The following is a 10315-nucleotide window of genomic DNA, read 5'->3' on the forward strand; positions in this document are numbered from 1 at the left end:
GGACCGTGAGAACCGTCAGGTGTTAGTGCTGCCGGCGGCGATGCTGGGGAAGGGCGCAGTAAGGGGTGATCACGGCGAGGAGTGCGGCGCTAGCTGAGGAGGTGCAGAGGCTCCGGCACGTACAGAGTGACACCTGCCTGTGGGCACTGGGTGGAAGCTGCCATCTCTCAGCTGCTATACCTAGCCAGACAGTGCTTCATTGTAATAATACAGCTTCAGGGGCTGCTTCTGACCGTAGCCAATTCTCTGCTCATGGATGCTTGCCTATGACATTATGGTGATAGAAGCGCCCACCTTACATCTGTCTACAGCCGTCATCATTAGTACCTGCACTTAGGGGGAAAAGAGTGGAGAAGTGAGCCAGTGGAGAAGTTGCCCATGGCAACCTATCAACATTGAAGTAACATGTATAATATGCATACTTTAAATATACAGAGCAGCTGAGAAGTTGCCATGGGCAACTTCTCCACTGGCGCATTTCTCCATGCATATCACTGCTTAGTACATTTCTCCCTTAGGCTGGGCACATGCTGACAAATATTTAATATATCGGCCCATCCATTGAACGGGCGATATATCTGTAGGTCATCGGCGGGTAAGTGCACCCCGACATGTCTGTGAATAGCGTTGCTCACAGACCTATCAGACCGGCCCAGCAGCACAGCCAATGCTACTATATCTCGTCTTGCTGTGTTTACGGGTGACCCACTGACCCTCTATACTGGCTGCAGGTACTGACATCATAGCTGGACAGGCAAATTCATATGGCTGCCCAGTTGTGATGTCTGCACAGACATACCGAGCGGCCTATTAGTGTGTATGCTTACCAAATCACAGCTATGAGCGCCAAAGTTAGCCAATACTCCCACAAAAGAGTTCCATACTACCGCATGGGTGTTGTCCAGTTACTGCCAATAAATACACATTTCACCGCTAGTGTGGTCCGTCAATGGAATGGGGCCCACACATGGTGCTATTTGTGCTGGGTGCGATTTGAGCCTATATAATGTGTGCTATGTGGTTTGGACTAAGTAGGGTATGCTATTTGAACTACATCCAATTTTGAATACACTACTATGTACTATGGCCCTCATTCCGAGTTGTTCGCTCGTTGCCGAGTTTCGGTATATTGCGATTAGTCGCTTACTGCGCATGCGCAAGGTTCGCAGAGCGCATGCGCTTAGTTATTTTACACAAAAGTTAGGTATTTTACTCACGGCATAACAAGGATTTTTCATCGTTCTGGTGATCGGAGTGTGATTGACAGGAAGTGGGTGTTTCTGGGTGGAAACTGGCCGTTTTATGGGTGTGTGCGGAAAAACGCTGCCGTTTCTGGGAAAAACGCAGGAGTGGCTGGAGAAATGGGGGAGTGTCTGGGCGAACGCTGGGTGTGTTTGTGACGTCAAACCGAAACTGACTGAACTGATCGCAGTGGCAGAGTAAGTGTCGAGCTACTCAGAAACTGCTAAGAAATGTCTATTCTCAATTCTGCGAATCTTTCGTTCGCAATTCTGCTAAGCTAAGATACACTCCCAGAGGGCGGCGGCTTAGCGTGTGCAATGCTGCTAAAAGCAGCTAGCGAGCGAACAACTCGGAATGAGGGCCTATGGCCCTTATTCCGAGTTGATCGCTCGCTGCCGTTTTCGCAGCGCAGCGATCAGTTGAAAAAACGGCATTTATGCGCATGCGCTAAGTACTTTCACACAAAAGTTTGCAGTTCTACAGAAGCTCGAGCGACGTTTTTCAGTCGCTCGAGTGTTCGTAGTATGATTGACAGGAAGTGGGTGTTTCTGGGTGGCAACTCAGCGTTTTCAGGGAGTGTGCTAAAAAACGCAGGCATGCCAGGAAAAAACGCAGGAGTGGCTGGAGAAACGGGGGAGTGGTTGGACGAACGCAGGGCGTGTTTGTGACGTCAAACCAGGAACTAAACAGACTGCAGTCATCGCAAGATAGGAGTAGGTCTGGAGCTACTCAGAAACGGCATGACATTTTTCCTGTACAGTTCTGCTAATCTTTCGTTCGCACTTCTGCTAAGCTAAGATACACTCCCAGAGGGCGGCGGCCTAGCGTTTGCACTGCTGCTAAAAGCAGCTAGCGAGCGATCAACTCGGAATGAGGGCCTATATACAATGTAGTACAAAAATACCTGCCTGCACATACTATTTTGCCTTGAGATATGGACTAGACGGGAGCACGCATCGCATCGCAAGGGACAATACACACAGTGCGATTTGAACTAGACGCAATGCTATTTGAACTAAAATGATCATATAGCATGCGAGAATCGCACTGTGTGTGGGCACCAGAAGGCTCAATCTGTACACACTAGCAATCTCCATTCCTTTCCGAATACCTTATCAGCAGTGGCGTAAGTTCGTCCCAGTTGCCCGGAGGCAAGATAAATATTGGTGACCCCCCTATTTCCTATATTAAGATAAATGTGTGTGTGTGTGTGTGTGTGTGTGTGTGTGTGTGTGTGTGTGTGTGTGTGTGTGTAGTGTTCTGAAAAAAAGTATATACTGTATTTATACATTTATTTGTCTTTTATTTTAAATCACACAATTCTTAGCAGTCATACCCAGGATTAGCACCCATGACCTGTTACACTGACAGCAGACACTTTACTGATGGAGCTATTTGCTCCTGTACAGGAATCATGAGAATTCTAACTATATAAAGTTACGTGTAATTGTCAGAGAAGTATCTTCATATAGTTAAGATTCTCATATTTCCTATACAGGAGCAAACAGCTTCATCAGTAAGGTGACTACTTCCAGTGTAATAGGTCATGGTATCTAATCCTGGGTGTGACCCTTGTAAAATATGTATATTCAGTATAATAAAGAGGGTGTGATTTGTAAGGTGCAGGGACCAGTGAGGAAGTCGGCCACTGAAAAGACAGCGACAGATATCAATTAACTTAATACAATGGTGTCACAGAATGGGAGGAGAGGTGCCCCCCTTCAGAGCAGGAGCCCGGCGGCAGATGACTCCGTTGCCTCCCAGAGTTCTGCCTCTGCTTATCAGACACATGCACATAAGCTGATTTCTTTCTTTGGTGCATGCCTAGTATTCTGCAAGATGCAAGTGCATTAAGCCTTGCATGCATCTCAGAATTAGCCCAATAATGTGCTTCTATGGGGTGTATTCAATTGTAGTCGAAAACTGCCGTCTTGTCGGAAAGACGTCAGTTTCCGACTTTTTTAGGTAGGAAGGTGTTCCGACCTATTCAATGGGGCTGGCTTTTTTCCGATAAATCGGGAATTCCGACTTGTTGGAAAACACGTGGTTCGACGGATCCACGTGTTTTGTCGGATTCCACTGCCAAATCCGACAGGTTTTAGCCCCGTTTCTGACAATGTCAATACGACTTTAAAAAAGATGTCGGATCCTTTCCGTCGGAAAGGATCCAACATCAATTGAATATAACCCTATGTGTTTCTCCTAAGGTTCTGTGTGTGTCTGATCACTTAGAATAAGAATGATATAAGCCTCCAACTCTTATGTAGTTAATCTTGGGATGTATGTCGCACACAGAAGTACTTTGTGAAGGAGGTGCAGATTTTAGACAATTTATTATTTAAACATAGGGCCTGTTTCAGGGTGAGTACTAAGCCAGTTGGTGTAGTGTATCTTGCGTGAATTCACTCAGCACTTGCCCAGAACAAGTGGAGCATACTTATGCAGATTGTGTAATATTGCCTGCGCCAGGATGGCAGTGTTTTTTAACAGAGGCCATGTAAAGTATGGGCATGTGTGCTCAATCCTGAACACATGTAGACTGGGAAACACATATATGCATGTAAAACTGTATTTGCAGGTGGTCAGGGACAGTTGTAATTTTATATTGATGATGATGATGATGATCGTCACCAGCACTAGAGATCCACTTATGATTGTTTGCAAATGTCCCGACCACACACTTACTGGTGCTTTCTTTGTTGGTTAGGCATAAATGATGCCGTTGCGATGTGAGCCTGCTTCTACACACACACACATATACCCTCCAACATCTCCTAGCTAGACACCGGTACAAATGAGGAAAGGCGGCATAGCCACAGGAAAATGGAGCGTGGCCCGCAGCGCTGCTATATAAATCAAAATAAATATGGAGACACTGCACCCGCTACAAAGCCCCTTTTTTTGTCATTACAGACCATAAAAATACGCTACTGTACCAGCCCAAAAAGTACAGTTGGAGGGTATGCACACACACAAACACTATATGCAAAACGCCTTTGTTTCTACTGTATAACCAGTATGCGGTTAACATACCGCCCGTCAGGATCCCGGCTGTCGCAATACCGACACCGGGATCCCGACTGGGGTACTATACCACCGCCGGAACACCGGTGGGGTAGGTGATTCCCCATAGAGTTGTAGACACCCATATAGGGAGAATAGAACCTGTGGCGATCAAAGGTGCACTCGTTTCCCCTGCCGGCATACTGGCGCACGGGTTGGCAATGTCGGTATCCTGACATTCGGCATTCCTTGCGGCAGTATCACATACTGATCCCGTATAACCAGTGGTTGTTGCTGCCTGGGAGTTGCAGCTCAGACCATATATGGGGAGGGGGGGAGGGACAGGCTAATACTCATTTCTAAGCTTTACAGTACCTTTACTGTTGGTTATAAGACATGTGCGGCTGGCTGGCCCTGGGGATCAGCAACACCGCTGTGTTTAACAGTAGTCTGGGGTCAGGCTATACAGAAAGGAGAAGCTGAGAACTCTATCCCAGGAAGTGCAATGGTAGCTGTTATGCACACGGCGGCGCTGCTGATCCCTGAGGACACCCAGCACACGTTTTACAACAGTGCAAGTACTATAAACATACCTCCCAACTGTCCCGATTTCAGCGGGACAGTCCCGCTATTCAGACACTGTCCCACTGTCCCTCCCGCGGGTCACAGTGTCCCGCGGGCGGGGGGGCAGTTGGGGAGGCTTTGATCACCCGCTGCTCTGCTCTGCAAAGCAGCAAGTGATCTCTAAATAAATGCTGTGCGCACGCGCACAGCATCTATTCAGTGCAGGGAGTGAGCCGGGGGCTGCCCAGCTGCTCAGGGAGCGCTGGGCACGCCCCCAAAATGACTAAAACGGACCCACGGCGTGTGACCACGCCCACTCGGTTGTAGCCACGCCCCTCCCATACGAGGCCACGCCCCTTTTCGGGACGCGCGGAGTGTCCCGATTTAGGAACATTCAAAGTTGGGAGGTATGCTATAAAGCTTATATCCAAGATTTAACCCCCCCCCCCCTTGCTATATGTGGTCTGAGCTGCAGCTGCCACTGTGTATAACCAGTTGTAATTGGTGTGTGCGAGTGCAAGAAGCCACTAGCGGGGAATGGGAGTAGTCCCTGGTGGTCGGCTGCCAACCGTCGGGCTAGTGAGGGGGCGGGATGTAGGGGAGGTAATGTGAGACCGCCGGTCACATAACTACATCTTGTTGGCGGACATTGCATTAAAACTGATTTCTCTAACGTCCTAGAGGATGCTGGGGACTCTGTAAGGACCATGGGGATAGACGGGCTCCGCAGGAGACATGGGCACTTTAAGAAAGACTTTGGATCTGGCTGTGCACTGGCTCCTCCCTCTATGCCCCTCCTCCAGACCTCAGTTTTGATACTGTGCCCAGTGGAGACTGGGTGCTTTCAGGGAGCTCTCCTGAGTTTCCTGTCAGAAAGTATTTTAGTTAGGTTTTTTATTTTCAGGGAGCCTGCTGGCAACAGACTCCCTGCATCGAGGGACTGAGGAGAGGGACACAGACCTACTTCTCTGAGTTTCAAGGCTCTGTTTCTTAGGCTACTGGACACCATTAGCTCCAGAGGGATTGGTACGCAGGTCTCACCCTCGCCGTCCGTCCCAGAGCCGCGCCGCCGTCCTCCTCGCAGAGCCGGGAGATAGAAGCCGGGTGAGTATGAGAAGAAAAGAAGACTTCAGAGGCGGCAGAAGACTTCTTGATCTTCATAGAGGTAACGCACAGCAGTGAAGCTGTGCGCCATTGCTCCCATTCACCTCACACACATCTGTCACTAAGGGTGCAGGGGGGGCGCCCTGGGCAGCATTATAAACCTCTCCTGTGGCAAAAGTACATATATACATGTACAGTTGGGCACTGTACATGTACATAAAGAGCCCCCGCCATGTTTTTAAGAATTTTGAGCGGGACAGAAGCCCGCCGCCGAGGGGACGGGGCTTCTCCCTCAGCACTCACCAGCGCCATTTTCTCCACAGCACAGCGCTGAGAGGAAGCTCCCCGGACTCTCCCCTGCTTACGGTGACAGAGGGTTTTCAAGAGGAAGGGGGGAGGCACATAATTGGCGCATATACATACATAAAGGCGCTACTGGGTAAGCATTCCGTGTTTTTCCTGGGTCATATAGCGCTGGGGTGTGTGCTGGCATACTCTCTCTCTCTGTCTCTCCAAAGGGCCTGGTGGGGAACCTGTCTTCAGAAAAGAGCTTCCCTGTGTGTGTGTGTGTGTGTGTGTGTGTGTGTGTGTGTGTGTGTGTGGTGTGTCGGTATGCGTGTGTCGACATGTCTGAGGTTGAAGGCTCACCTAAGGAGGCGGGGGAGTGTATGAATGTAAGGTCTCCGTCGGTAGCGCCGATACCTGACTGGATGTATATGTGGAATGTCTTAAGTGCTAATGTAAATTTATTGCACAAAAGATTAGACAAAGCTGAGGCTAGGGAACAGTCAGGAAGTCAAACCATGTCTGTCCCAATGTCGCCGGGACCTTCGGGGTCTCAGAAGCGCACACTATCCCAAATAGTTGACACAGATACCGACGCGGATTCAGACTCCAGTGTCGACTACGATGATGCAAAATTACAGCCAAAACTGGCTAAATGTATTCGATATATGATTATTGCAATAAAAGATGTTTTGCATATCACAGAGGAACCCCCTGTCCCTGACACGAGGGTACACATGTATAAAGGAAAGAAGCCTGAGGTCACCTTTCCATCCTCACATGAGCTGAACGAATGATGCGAAAAAGCTTGGGAAACTCCAGACAAAAAACTGCAGATTCCCAAAAGGATTCTTATGGCGTATCCTTTCCCGCCAAAGGACAGAATACGGTGGGAATCCTCCCCTAGGGTAGACAAAGCATTGACACGCTTATCAAAAAAGATAGCGCTGCCATCCCAAGATACGGCTACCCTCAAGGATCTTGCTGACCGCAAGCAGGAGGTTACCTTGAAGTCCATTTACACACATTCTGGTACGATACTCAGACCGGCAATTGCGTCGGCCTGGGTTTGTAGTGCTGTAGCAGCATGGACAGATTACTTATCAGCGGAAATTGAGACCCTTGATAAGGATACCATTTTAATGACCCAATGGCATATAAAAGATGCTGTCTTATATATGAGGGATGCTCAAAGAGACATTAGTTTACTAAGTTCCAGAATAAACGCTATGTCTATTTCTGCTAGGCGAGTCTTATGGACCCAACAGTGGACAGGTGATGCCGACTCAAAGAGGCATATGGAGTTTTTACCTTACAAGGGTGAGGAATTATTTGGAGAAGGCCTCTCGGACCTCGTCTCCACAGCTACGGCAAGTAAATCGAATTGTTTGCCTTATGTTCCCTCACAACCTAAGAAAGTGCCTCATTATCAAATGCAGTCCTTTCGTTCAAATAAAAGTAAAAGAGTACGTGGATCGTCCTTTCTTGCCAGAGGTAAGGGCAGAGGGAAAAAGCTGCACAACACAGCTAGTTCCCAGGAACAGAAGTCCTCCCCGGCCTCTGCAAAATCCACTGCATGACGCTGGGGCTCCCCTGAGGGAGTCCGCTCCAGTGGGGGCACATCTTCGACTTTTCAGACACATTTGGGTTCACTCACAGGTGGATCCCTGGGCAATAGAAATTGTTTCTCAGGGATACAAGCTGGAATTCGAAGAGGTGCCCCCTCGCCGGTTTTTCAAATCGGCACTACCGACTTCTTCCCTAGAAAGGGAGATAGTGTTACATGCGATTCACAAATTGTGTCTTCAACAAGTGGTGGTCGAGTTTCCCCTGCTTCAAAGAGGGAAGGGATACTACTCAACTCTGTTTGTGGTCCCGAAACCGGATAGTTCGGTCAGACCCATTTTGAATTTAAAATCCCTGAACCTTTACTTAAAACGGTTCAAGTTCAAAATGGAATCTCTCAGAGCGGTCATCGCCAGCCTGGAAGGGGGAGATTTTATGGTATTTCTGGACATAAAGGATGCATACCTGCATGTTCCCATATATCCTCCTTATCAGGCGTACCTGAGATTTGCGGTACAGGATTGTCATTACCAATTTCAGACGTTGCCGTTTGGGCTTTCCACGGCCCCGAGGATTTTCACCAAGGTAATGGCGGAAATAATGGTGCTCCTGCGCAAGCAGGGTGTCACAATTATCCCATACTTGGACGATCTCCTCATAAAAGCGAGATCACGGGAGAAGTTGCTGAACAGCGTATCACTTTCACTGAAGGTGTTACAGCAACACGGCTGGATTCTCAATATTCCAGACCAGAAAAGGGTTTTTCTTCCGACAGAAAAAGCTCAAGAACTCTTGACTCTGGTCAGGAACTTATTGAAGTCAAAACAGGTGTCAGTGCATCACTGCACTCGAGTCCTGGGAAAGATGGTGGCATGGAGGAGAGAAGGGAAAGGTGAGACATGATAGAAACCTTCAAATATACCAAAGGTTTTAACAAAGTTCAGGAGGGAAACATTTTTCAAAGGACGAGAAGTATTAGAACTCGAGGACATACACTGAAACTGGAGGGAGGCAGGTCCAGGGGAAATTTAAGGAAAAATTATTTCACAGAAGGGGTAGTGGATAAGTGGAATAGCCTCCCATCAGAGGTGGTAGAGGCTAAGACTGTGGAGCAGTTTAAACATGCTTGGGATAGGCATGTGAATATCATTACAAGGAATTAAGGTTCAAAGAGGGTTGCGATTACCTAAAGGATAAAAAAAATGGGCAGACTAGATGGGCCAAGTGGTTCTTATCTGCCGTCAAATTCTATGTTTCTATCATACGAAGCCATTCCCTTCGGCAGGTTCCATGCGAGGCTTTCCAGTGGGACCTACTGGATAAGTGGTCCGGGTCACATCTACAATTTCATCAGCGGATCACCCTGTCCCCCAGAGTCAGGGTATCTCTCCTGTGGTGGCTGCGAGCCTCCGAGGTTGGGGAGCAGTCACACAGGGAAGAAATTTCCAAGGTCTTTGGTCAAGTCTAGAGACTTGACTCCACATCAACATCCTGGAACTGAGGGCCATATACAATGCCCTACGTCAAGTGGAGGCATTACTTCGCGACCAACCAGTTCTGATCCAGTCAGTCAACGTCACCGCAGTAGCTCATGTAAACCGCCAAGGCGGTACAAGGAGCAGAGTGGCGATGGCGGAAGCCACCAGAATTCTTCGCTGGGCGGAGAATCATGTAAGCGCACTGTCAGCAGTGTTCATTCCGGGATTGGACAACTGGGAAGCAGACTTCCACAGCAGACACAACCTACATCCAGGAGAGTGGGGACTTCATCAGGAAGTCTTCGCGCAGATTGCAAGTCAGTGGGAACTGCCCCAAATAGACATGATGGCGTCCCGTCTCAACAAAAAGCTACAAAGGTATTGCGCCAGGTCAAGAGACCCTCAGGCGGTAGCTGTGGACGCCCTAGTGACACCGTGGGTGTTCCGGTCGGTCTATGTATTTCCTCCTCTTCCTCTAATACCCAAGGTGTTGAGAATAATAAGAAAAAGAGGAGTGAGAACAATCCTCATTGTTCCAGATTGGCCACGAAGGGCCTGGTATCCGGATCTGCAGGAGATGCTCACAGAAGATCCGTGGCCTCTTCCTCTAAGACAGGACCTGTTGCAACAGGGGCCCTGTCTGTTCCAAGACTTACCGCGGCTGCGTTTGACGGCATGGCGGTTGAACGCCGGATCCTAGCGGAAAAAGGTATTCCGGATGAGGTCATTCCTACACTAATAAAGGCTAGGAAGGACGTGACATCAAAACATTATCACCGAATATGGCGAAAATATGTTTCTTGGTGTGAGGCCAGGAATGCTCCTACGGAAGAATTCCATCTGGGCCGTTTTCTTCCCTTCCTACAAACTGGAGTGGATTTGGGCCTAAAATTAGGATCTATTAAGGTTCAGATTTCGGCCTTATCCATTTTCTTTCAAAAGGAATTGGCCTCTCTCCCAGAAGTACAGACGTTTGTGAAGGGAGTACTGCATATTCAGCCTCCTTTTGTACCTCCGGTGGCGCCTCGGGACCTTAACGTGGTGATAAGTTTCCTTAAGTCACATAGGTTTGA

Source organism: Pseudophryne corroboree, chromosome 6, assembly GCF_028390025.1.
Source record: "Pseudophryne corroboree isolate aPseCor3 chromosome 6, aPseCor3.hap2, whole genome shotgun sequence".
In the NCBI taxonomy this organism is placed as follows: Eukaryota; Metazoa; Chordata; class Amphibia; order Anura; family Myobatrachidae; genus Pseudophryne; species Pseudophryne corroboree.